We start from the raw sequence: 9,915 nt of genomic DNA, 5'->3' as shown, positions 1-9,915 counted from the left end.
ATTTATAAACTTCATGGAAATCTTATTTTTAAGCATATATATTGTATTTTTGTAAGAATATGTTTTAAAGTCGGAATAAAGGACAAGAAAAAAATAAGTTAATAAAAAGCATTGTAAAAGCGAAATAAAGCATTGTAATGTATAAATGTACATTACTTTCAAAAATTGCAATGGAAAATCATTAATATTTAATTTTATGATTTTAAATATAGAAATAGTTTTTTTCTCAAATTTAGTTAAATTAAAATTTTTTTGAAAAATTTTATTTATTGATAAAAAATAAATTTCAGATATATGATAATTATACACTTTCCCTATTAAAAATTATCGAAGTATATGAGACTTTTAAAAAATATGTGTAAAAATATTACCAAATGATTTTTTAAAAAATCACATTTTTACTTACTTGTTTTTTCAAATTTTTTTTCAGCAATATTAATTTCTATCTCTACTAATAATAAAGACAAATGGATGCTTGTCTATGTGTTGGTGCTTTACAGGACAGGCCTTTAGATCGAGAGCTAACAAATTTGGTATTATATATATATACTTTTGAAAACTCAATAAAGCGCCTTAGAGCTATTTTTAAAAATATTTAATTAGAATTTTATTAATAAAAATTTGAGGACAATTTAAAAAATTTTCTGCTTAGCTACCAATAATATTACTGGGCAAAACTGATTTTTAAATCATTCTAAAATTTAAAAAAAAAATGTCTTTATAACGATGGCAATTTAATTGTTTGAATTTTTTTTCTGAAATTGGAGAATTTTTTATATTATTTTCAGTGACAGATTTCATTGTTGAGCTGCAACATTGATCATTGTTTTTCATTAAATCTTGTGCCTCTTGATTTCTTTTCCATTGTTGAAAGCTAAGGCATTCGAGTTCTCTTTAATGTCTCTATGATTTATTCCCAAAAAGTGAAGTTACAGTAATCACGAAACCACCAATAAGAAAGTAGATAAGATGTATAAGTAGTAAGCTGCTTATGTTTTTATAGCATTATGATGTCATAGAATTGGATTCCTTTAGAGCAATTCATTTACGAAATGAATAGAATATTTGTGAGGCTATTAAAATAACATGGCCTTAATCTCTGTCGCAATTTAATTCTTAAAATTTTTTTCTCGGGAGAATCATAAATATCAATTATGAATAGGAAATTTAATTGAAACGAAGCACAATCAGCGGGTTCTATAAATGAACTGGTATCTAAAACGGTTAATCCAACATAAGAGTAGTTTAGAATAAAATTATTCTAATAATATATCCTTCAAATTTCGATAATTTTTGGTGAAATAATCGATTAATATTAATTAAGAGACGCCAGAATAAAATTAGGTATAATAATCATACAAAAATAATTATTGAAAATTTTTTTAAGTCATAATGTTAATAAAATATTTATTTTAAGATCTTATTTGTTCTAAGTAAAATTAAGTATGATCATTGTAAAGTTTTCTAAAAAATCTGATACACTTTTTTATTCTTCTCTTTTTATTTTAAACCAATAAAATACACTTCTGAAACAAATACTCTACTTATTTTCACAACTGGATGTGATGAAAAAAAAGAAAAGAATTAATGCAAATGAATTGTGACTGTTTGTAAACTTTAATTGCAAAAGTATTAGATATGCAGGTACTGCTGTTTCACTATCCACTATGTAATCTGGCCGTCAAGAACTTAATATTTCTTTCCCAACTCGAAAGAGCTACTTCTACTTGTTCTGTTAATTTCTGTTTTTGTTTTGTTCTATTTTGTGTAAAATAAATCTACTGTTGTCTTTTTGTGATATTCGAGTTTTGATTTTTGTTAACCCGGCACAAGCTAAGAATCCTTTCAGGAGCATACGCCGGAAAACAAACCTCATTCCTTCCTTCTACTGTTGTTGTTGTTAAAAATGTAGTGTTTAGTGAAGCTCCGAACATTTAAGTGGAGGAATCATTCCGTACTCCTTCAAGTAGTTACCTTGACATTAAAACTGTTGAGCTTCGTCAGAGGAATTAAAGACATCAAATTTAAATGACAGGTATGTTTCTTTCCGAATCATTTTTGACTTTCGCTTTAGATAGTACTCCTTTTCTCTAGTGTTCAAAATGGATGCCGAAACAAAAATTGATGCATCTGCTGAGTTGGCTCGCGTTGCATTTAGAGCTCCTCCTTTTTGGGAAAATAATCCCTAATTGTGTTTTTACTATTAGAATCTCAATTTATCCCATAGGGAATTGTTTTGGAAAGCACTAAATTCCATTGTGTAATTTCTGTTTCGGATTGTGACGTTTTGGCTTATGTAAGTAATCTCATTCCTTCACCTCCTCCTGACACTCTGTGCACATTATTGGAAAATAAAAAGAATTAAACAATATGCTGACTCCGAAAATTTAAAACTCAAAGCTCTTTTCCAAGATCTTCAATTAGGAGACAAAACTCCTTCATAGCTTTTAATGCAAATGAAATAATGCGCGATGACGTTGTTTCAAAAACACTTTTCTTGCAACATTTAACTATTCCATTGCAACAGATATTATCAGTTTGTAATGATAATTTCGAAAATTTCGTACAAACTGGTGATAAAACTAATGAAACAATGGCTAATACTACAGTGATTTGTGTGTTTTCAACAAATCTTTCTTTAAAGTCGCTAGAAACAAAAATTATGGAATTGTCAAAGCAAATTCAACGAATGGCTTCACACTTATTTCGCAGTAATAACAGAAATAGAACTTCAAAATCTCGTTCCCTATCACATTCTGTTACAGAAACTAATACTAGGAAACATTGGTATCATATACGTTATGGCAATAAAGCTAAGAAATGCGTGGAACCATGTTTCTATTCGGTAAACTTAAAGAATCGTCTGACATAGCAGTTGCTGAAGATTGCAATGAATTAAGTCGCTTATTTGTTTACAACCGATGGTCTAAACTTAAATTTTTAATTGAAAACGGGTTTGCTTGTTCTCTTTTTCCAGTTTCTTATGCGAATTTAACTAAACATGTACCAATCACGAACTTTGTTTTGTATGCTGCAAATTCTCCAATTATTCAAACTTATAGCACCGGAAATTTAATATTCGATCTTGACTTACGGCGGTTATTTTCCTCGAATTTTGTAATGCAGATGTCTCTCGATCTATACTAGATGCAGATTTTTTTAGAAAGATTTGAATTATTTATAGATATCAAAAATCATAGATTAATTGACGGGTTGATTTGCCTTAAAGTGAACGGTAAAACTTATAATCGTCCATCAATTGGCTTAACGACAATTTTGGATGATTCGCCTTACCATCAATTACTTTCTGAATTTCCCAACATAATCAAATCTGCTCTCAATCTTATACAAGTAAATCATACTCACTAAAGGATTTCCGGTGTTCAGCAAACAATCATACATCCTTCTGAAAGCCCATGGGCTAATACGATGCATATTTTTAAGAAAAAGGACGGCGCTCTACACATCTGCGATAGTTTCCGCAGATTAAATGCAGTTACAATTTCTAGTAAATATCCTCTGCCTTATATCCAAGATTTTTCTATGGAATTAAATGGCAGAACATTTTTTGTTCTAAACTAGATTTGGTTAAAGCTTATAATTAGATATCAGTTAACCAATCGGATATCGAAAAAACTGCTGTTATCACACCTAAAGGATGGATAGCATGCCTTTGGGTCTTAAGAATGCAGGTCAAACATTTCAGCGGTTTATGGATGAAGTGTTGCTTGGATTAAATTGCTGTGTTTAACTGGACAATATTCTTTTTGCCTCTAAACATTTTCCTAAGCATTTGCATGACTTGCGACAGATTTTCAACGACTTAATCAATATCATGTTGTTTTAAACATTAAAAAAATGCTTTTTTGGTCAAACAGAATTGCCCTTTCTTGGATATTTAGTTTGCAAGGAAAATCTCTCTCCTTTGTTTAAAATATAAGACTGTTTCCGAATTACCATTGCCTATTATTCCTACTCATTTAATTTTTAAATGATTAGGAATCATATGATTAATTTTTATCATCGCTTTCTTGTTGATTCTGCACATGTATAATCTCCGATTTATAAATTAGTTAAAAATAGTAAAAAACGAGATAAGACCCCAATTAATTGAACACCAAATACACTTCATTCATTTGAAGCATTTAAAAAATATTAGCTAATGCTGTCCTACTTTCACACCCAAAAGACGATGCGGAATCGTCTCTTATGACTGATGATGCATCGGATTTTGCTATAGGTGTTGTTCTGAACCAACAGGCCGACAATAAGCCACAACCTCTTGCATTTTTTTCTCATAAGTTCACTCCTACTGAAAAAATTACAATGTCTATGACCGAGAATTACTTGAGATCTATTGTGCTATTTATCATTTTGACATTTTCTGAAAGGTAGACATTTCACAATTTATTGTGATCACAAGCCACTAATGTTTGACTTCTGCCAAAAGGCAGACAAATTTTATACCTGTCAAACTAGACAAATAGAATTTTTGGCCCAGTTTTCGACTGATATTCAGTACGTTTCAGGTGTTTTCAATGTAATAGCTAACGCGTTTTCCCGTATAGATGAAATTCACTTACCAACTAAAGTCGACTATGAAACTATGGCTAGAGAACAGGAGGTCGATAATAGTGGTAAGTATTTAATGGAAAGTGGTTCAAGATTGAAATTGAAACCTATTGAACTTGCTTGCGGATCATAGATTATGCGTGATGTTTCAACAGGCACTATACGCCCTGCCTTTACGTTCCAGAAACTTTCAGAAAAATTATTTTTGATGGCGTTTATTGCTTATCTCATCCTGGAGGTAAAACTACGACTAAATTAATGAAAGGCAGGTTCCTTCCTTCCTTCCTGTCCTTCTTTGCAGAAAGATTGCATCCAGTTTTCTATAAACTGCATCGAATGTCAAGAAAGTAAAATATTAAGATATTCCAAGTATCCAGACGGACAATTTCCTATCGTTTCAGCACGATTTAGTCATATTCATTTGGACATTTTGGGGCCTTTATCACCATCTGCTTGTCATGTTTACTGTCTCACAGGCATCAATAGATTTTCAAGGTGGCAGAAAGTTTTTCCGATGCTCGATATGAAAGCCGATACATGTGTTAAAACATTTCATAAAGACTGGATTGCAAGATTTGGTGTACCTGAAATAACTACATATCGTGGCTGAATCTGAATTATTTCAAGTATTTACTCAATGTTCAGATTCACAGCGGTTAGAAGAAGCTGAATGAAGTTATCATCCAGCTTCAAATGACATGGTGGAAAGATTTCATCGACAGTTGAAAGATGATATTAAATGTTACAGCCTTTCCCCACCACGTTGAACGAGTATCCCGCCAATGGTTATGCTAGGTATTCGAGTAAATCTGAAAGAAGACTTAAGATTTTTTCCTGCAGAACTACTCAACGGAGAACCCTTGCGTCTTCCTGGTGAAATTTTTTGTTACTGTAAAACTAGTCTTGCAATTCCAGAATTCATCAATCAATTAAAGAATAACATCCAGGATTTGCAACCAGTTCCTGCTTCAAATCAAGGGAAAAACAGTGTTTTTGCATAAAGATTTGGCTGCAACGACTCACGTTTTCGTCCGGCGACCCTTTGAACAGCCCTATGTTGGGCCATACAGGGTTTTGTCGAGAACAAAGCCTTTGCACTGGACATGCATGGATAAAAAAGAATTGTAGTAGATACTTCTGAAGCTTGCTTTCATTTTGAATGATCATCTTGACCCGGCTGACGGCCTTCCACATAGTCATCCTAAGTATAAGACTAGTTATGCACTGACCATTAGATTCGCATCACTCCTATGGTCGAATATGGGTACTGCTGTTTCACTACCTACTATGTAATCTGGCCGGCAAGACAGTATTTCTTTCCCAACTCGAAAGAGCTACTTCTGCCTGTTCTGTTAATTTTTCTTGTTTTGTTCTTTTTTGTATAAAATAAATCTTTTGCCCTTTTAAAAAATTCCATAGCTTTTCTTGAAGCTCTGAACATTTAAGCGGAGGAATCATTCCGTATTCCCACACATATTCAGTTTCAAAAAAAAATTGTAAATAAATATAATTAAAATAAGCATAAATAAATATTACCTAATATCATAGCAATTAATTGTACTTCAGAGATAATTTTTATATCTATTTATGAAAGTCTTCAAAAACGCAATTGTCATATTATTTAAGAATGAAATAATATATGAATTCTACTATTTCTATTTAACTTTATACTTCAAAGTGATGTAAAATTTTTAACCAAACGGAAAGCTAAGGATTTTGATAAATTTCATGAATATACCAAAGGTTTTTTTTTTTTTTAGCTTATGTTTAACATATAAGCATTCCTACTCTCAGTTTGTAATTTTTTAATTTTATGTACTGACAATAAATTACATCCTATTTTATCAATTTATTTCATATTTTTGACAAGTTTTTAAGAATAGCCACTCAAATATAGCTATTAAATAAATAATCAGCGATTATTTTACACATTTTAATATTGTCATTAAGTTTAAGACTTATAGAACAGAATTTTAAAGATAAAATGGACATATCAATTCTAAACAAGTGGCCACACTAACAAAATATGGGATACAATATTTATCCGTACAAGGAATATTGCTGAATATTTCCTCTCAAATTCTTAAGAAAAGTCTAGAATTCCCTATAAATTAAATAAAAAAATGATATTTTAGAATTAAAGTGTCAATGTGTAATTGAATTATAATATTTAAATCAGACAATCAAATTAATAATGGTATGTTCTATTAACAATTAAAATGCGATTTTTAATTTAGCACCGTTACTTCTTTGTATGGAAACATTTCAGGAAAGAAATAGTAACTTCAGGAGAACGATATCTGAGATATTAGTTACAACTTTTTGCGAATTAATAAAGGAATTTCTTTCATTTTCAGATTTTTAATCGAAAAATAAAACAGCATTTGTTAGTTTATCAAAAATAAAAGTGATTAGTATTTTATACAGAAAAGTGCTCAAATGCAAAGATGTTTATTTGATATTTTTTATGTATAAATAGTTTGCACATTATTCAAAAAATTATATGGACTTTGTGTCACTTATACACTGAAAAGCCAGAAAAACTTATGCAGGTGTATATATGCAAATTATGAATCTATGCAACGATTCAGTGATACATAATGTGGTCGGTAGCACCTACATAAGACATTACAAATCGGGCAAAGCTTTTAGATTGGTTCTTGCTACTACAAAGTTATCAAAATTTAAATGATTTTGAGCAAGGCTTCTATTCAATAGAGATAGGGAAAAGCATCTTCAAGATATTAACGGAATTTGAATTTTCAAGTGCAATAATTCCATGAAAGTATCGAGAATATCGAATATCCGGTGAAACATCAAATATTCGATATCGGCGCGGCCGGAAACAGTCATTGAAAGAAAGGAATCATTGAGATTGGGAGAATCATTAAATGAGATGGAAGTACAATTCTTCCTCAAATTATCTCAGATTTCAATGTTAGGCCATCAACAAGCGTCAATGCTCGAATTACTAAATGTGCCATCATTGATATGGCTTTTGAAGTCGACACCCACTTATGTATCACTTTGATTACACGTCATAAAACTTTACACCCTGCTTCGAACTGTCAACACCACTATTCGACTGTTAATGACTCGAAAAACGTTTTCTTGTCTGACGAATCTCGTCTCCAGTGGTATCGGACGTATGGGCCTGTACTTGTTAGAGACAACATCAGGAATCTTCGGACTTCACATGTCCACAAGGGATTGTTCAATCGGAAGGAACCCATGGCATGATACGAATCTTATGCAGTTAACATAGTATAGAGCCCCTGATATGTCACGAGATGAATGTGATAAATGACAGGTACATGAATGTCCTGTCCATTCACTTACACCCATTCATATTCATTATGCATTCCCACAGATTTTAATAATTAAAGCATTTAGTGACACACCACGCATACTGGTACGAAATGGTTCCAGGAGTCCTTTAAATCATTTCCATTGTTCACCAAAAGACATGAACGTTTTAGAACGTATCTGTGATGCTTTACAATGTGTTGCTCAGAAAATATCTCTACTACATCCTACTTCTCTAGATTTCTTGATTGCTCTGAGGAGTTCATGATGTGAATTGCCTCTAGTATGCCTTCAGACATTAATCGAGTTCATGCCATATCGTTTTACGATATGGCATGAACTCGATTATTGGCATGAACTCGATTCATTTCTGGATGTTCTAGGGAGAATTACACATTATTGCAAAGGTATATTTTTCCGGTTCTTCAGTGCAATTGTGTAGAGAGGAAAGAAAAATCATTCAGTGGTGACAACTGAAAATGCATTACCTTAGATTTTTGTCTTATTTTATAGATGGTTGATGTAATTTTTTAAAAGATAGTACGAATGGAAAAACAATGATTCAATAATGTGTTCAAGTTTATCAAAACTACTTTCTTTTCAATAGATTTATTTTTCTAACATAAATTAAAAATGCCATGTTAGAAAGCAATGAAGGCGGCAACAATTACTGCATTATTAGCATCGATCTATTCTTAAAAAAAGAAAATGTATTTTAACCCTTTAAAGGGCCATTTTTTTTCTAGTGATATTATGTTAAAATATTTAAATATTTTTAGGCTTGAAATTAGAATAAGAAAAGTTATTTAGCTTATTAGATAAATTTAATTTGATTAATTAATAATTAAGTAACAAATCAAGACACATCATTTTGTTTGAGATAAAGAAATGAAGCGTCTAAGTTTCTCACTTACTAAAAAAATTTGTCAGAACTTATGCCAACCTACATAATTTCATACAAAGATTGATAAATTTGGTGGGATGCATACTTCTCACGGGCCTAGAAAGGGTTAAATATAATATTCATTTTATTATTTAAAGGTTTTCTTTATCTGTTAAATATATTTCTTGTCTAAACACTGTTCCAATATTTTTATTGAATAGAAAAAAGTACTATTATATAGATGTAAATTAGAATTAAGTGGGAAGAATGTTTTTTGTTTTAAATGCGTTTAGAAAGCCAAAAATAAAAAAAAAATAATGAATTTTAATAGCCTAAGTAAATGAATTAAACTTGTACTTTTAATCTTATATATGGTATGATTTAAAATATTAAAATAATCTGGTACTTAATAATGAAACTTGATATTTGATTTCTAGATTTAATAATTACTTAAAACTATAAATTTTATAGGTGGCAATTGAATAGTGGCAACTTCAATGGTAGCCAATAATCCAAATAGAAAATTTAAAAATAAAAGTTCAATAATTTCCCATTTCACAAATAAAACGATTGTTATAGATTCAAAAATAAACTAAAAACATGCTTTGTTGACTTTTTTTTCTCTGCAACGTGCACAAGTATTATAAATTGATTTCAATTTAATAAAACTTCTTTCAATCATTTCATTTTGAAAATTCTCTACAGAAGATACCCTTAAAAGAATTTGTGATCCATATTCTACTTCTTTGATAGAAAATTAATATCCAGGAATCAAAGTTCATTCAAGGGCCTTTTATGAAAATATTTAAATCTACCCTGATACAATTAGGAATAAAAATGATTTTATTGGGTAAATTGTAAAATGTAGCATATCATTTAAATGATTCTTTACTAAAGTATTCTATACAATCTTTTCTTCAATTTGGTATTAAAATTTAAAATACTTTTGTTGAAATTCCCATCATTTAAAATAGAAGAAAAACCACCCTTCGATGTTTTATTGTTACAAATTTTACATTCTCGCACTTTAAACCTTTAAAAGAAAACCAAATGGTGTGGGCTCAAAGAAAATACAATGTGCTTGATTCAGCGTGAAACCCATTGCCAAATTTCTATAAAAAATAGATAATTGAATTGTACTGACACAATACTAT

The sequence above is a fragment of the Argiope bruennichi genome, chromosome 1 (genome assembly GCF_947563725.1).
Source record: "Argiope bruennichi chromosome 1, qqArgBrue1.1, whole genome shotgun sequence".
Classification (NCBI taxonomy): Eukaryota; Metazoa; Arthropoda; class Arachnida; order Araneae; family Araneidae; genus Argiope; species Argiope bruennichi.
The sequence above is the reverse complement of the archived record's forward strand: the minus strand, read 5'-3'. Positions refer to the sequence as shown.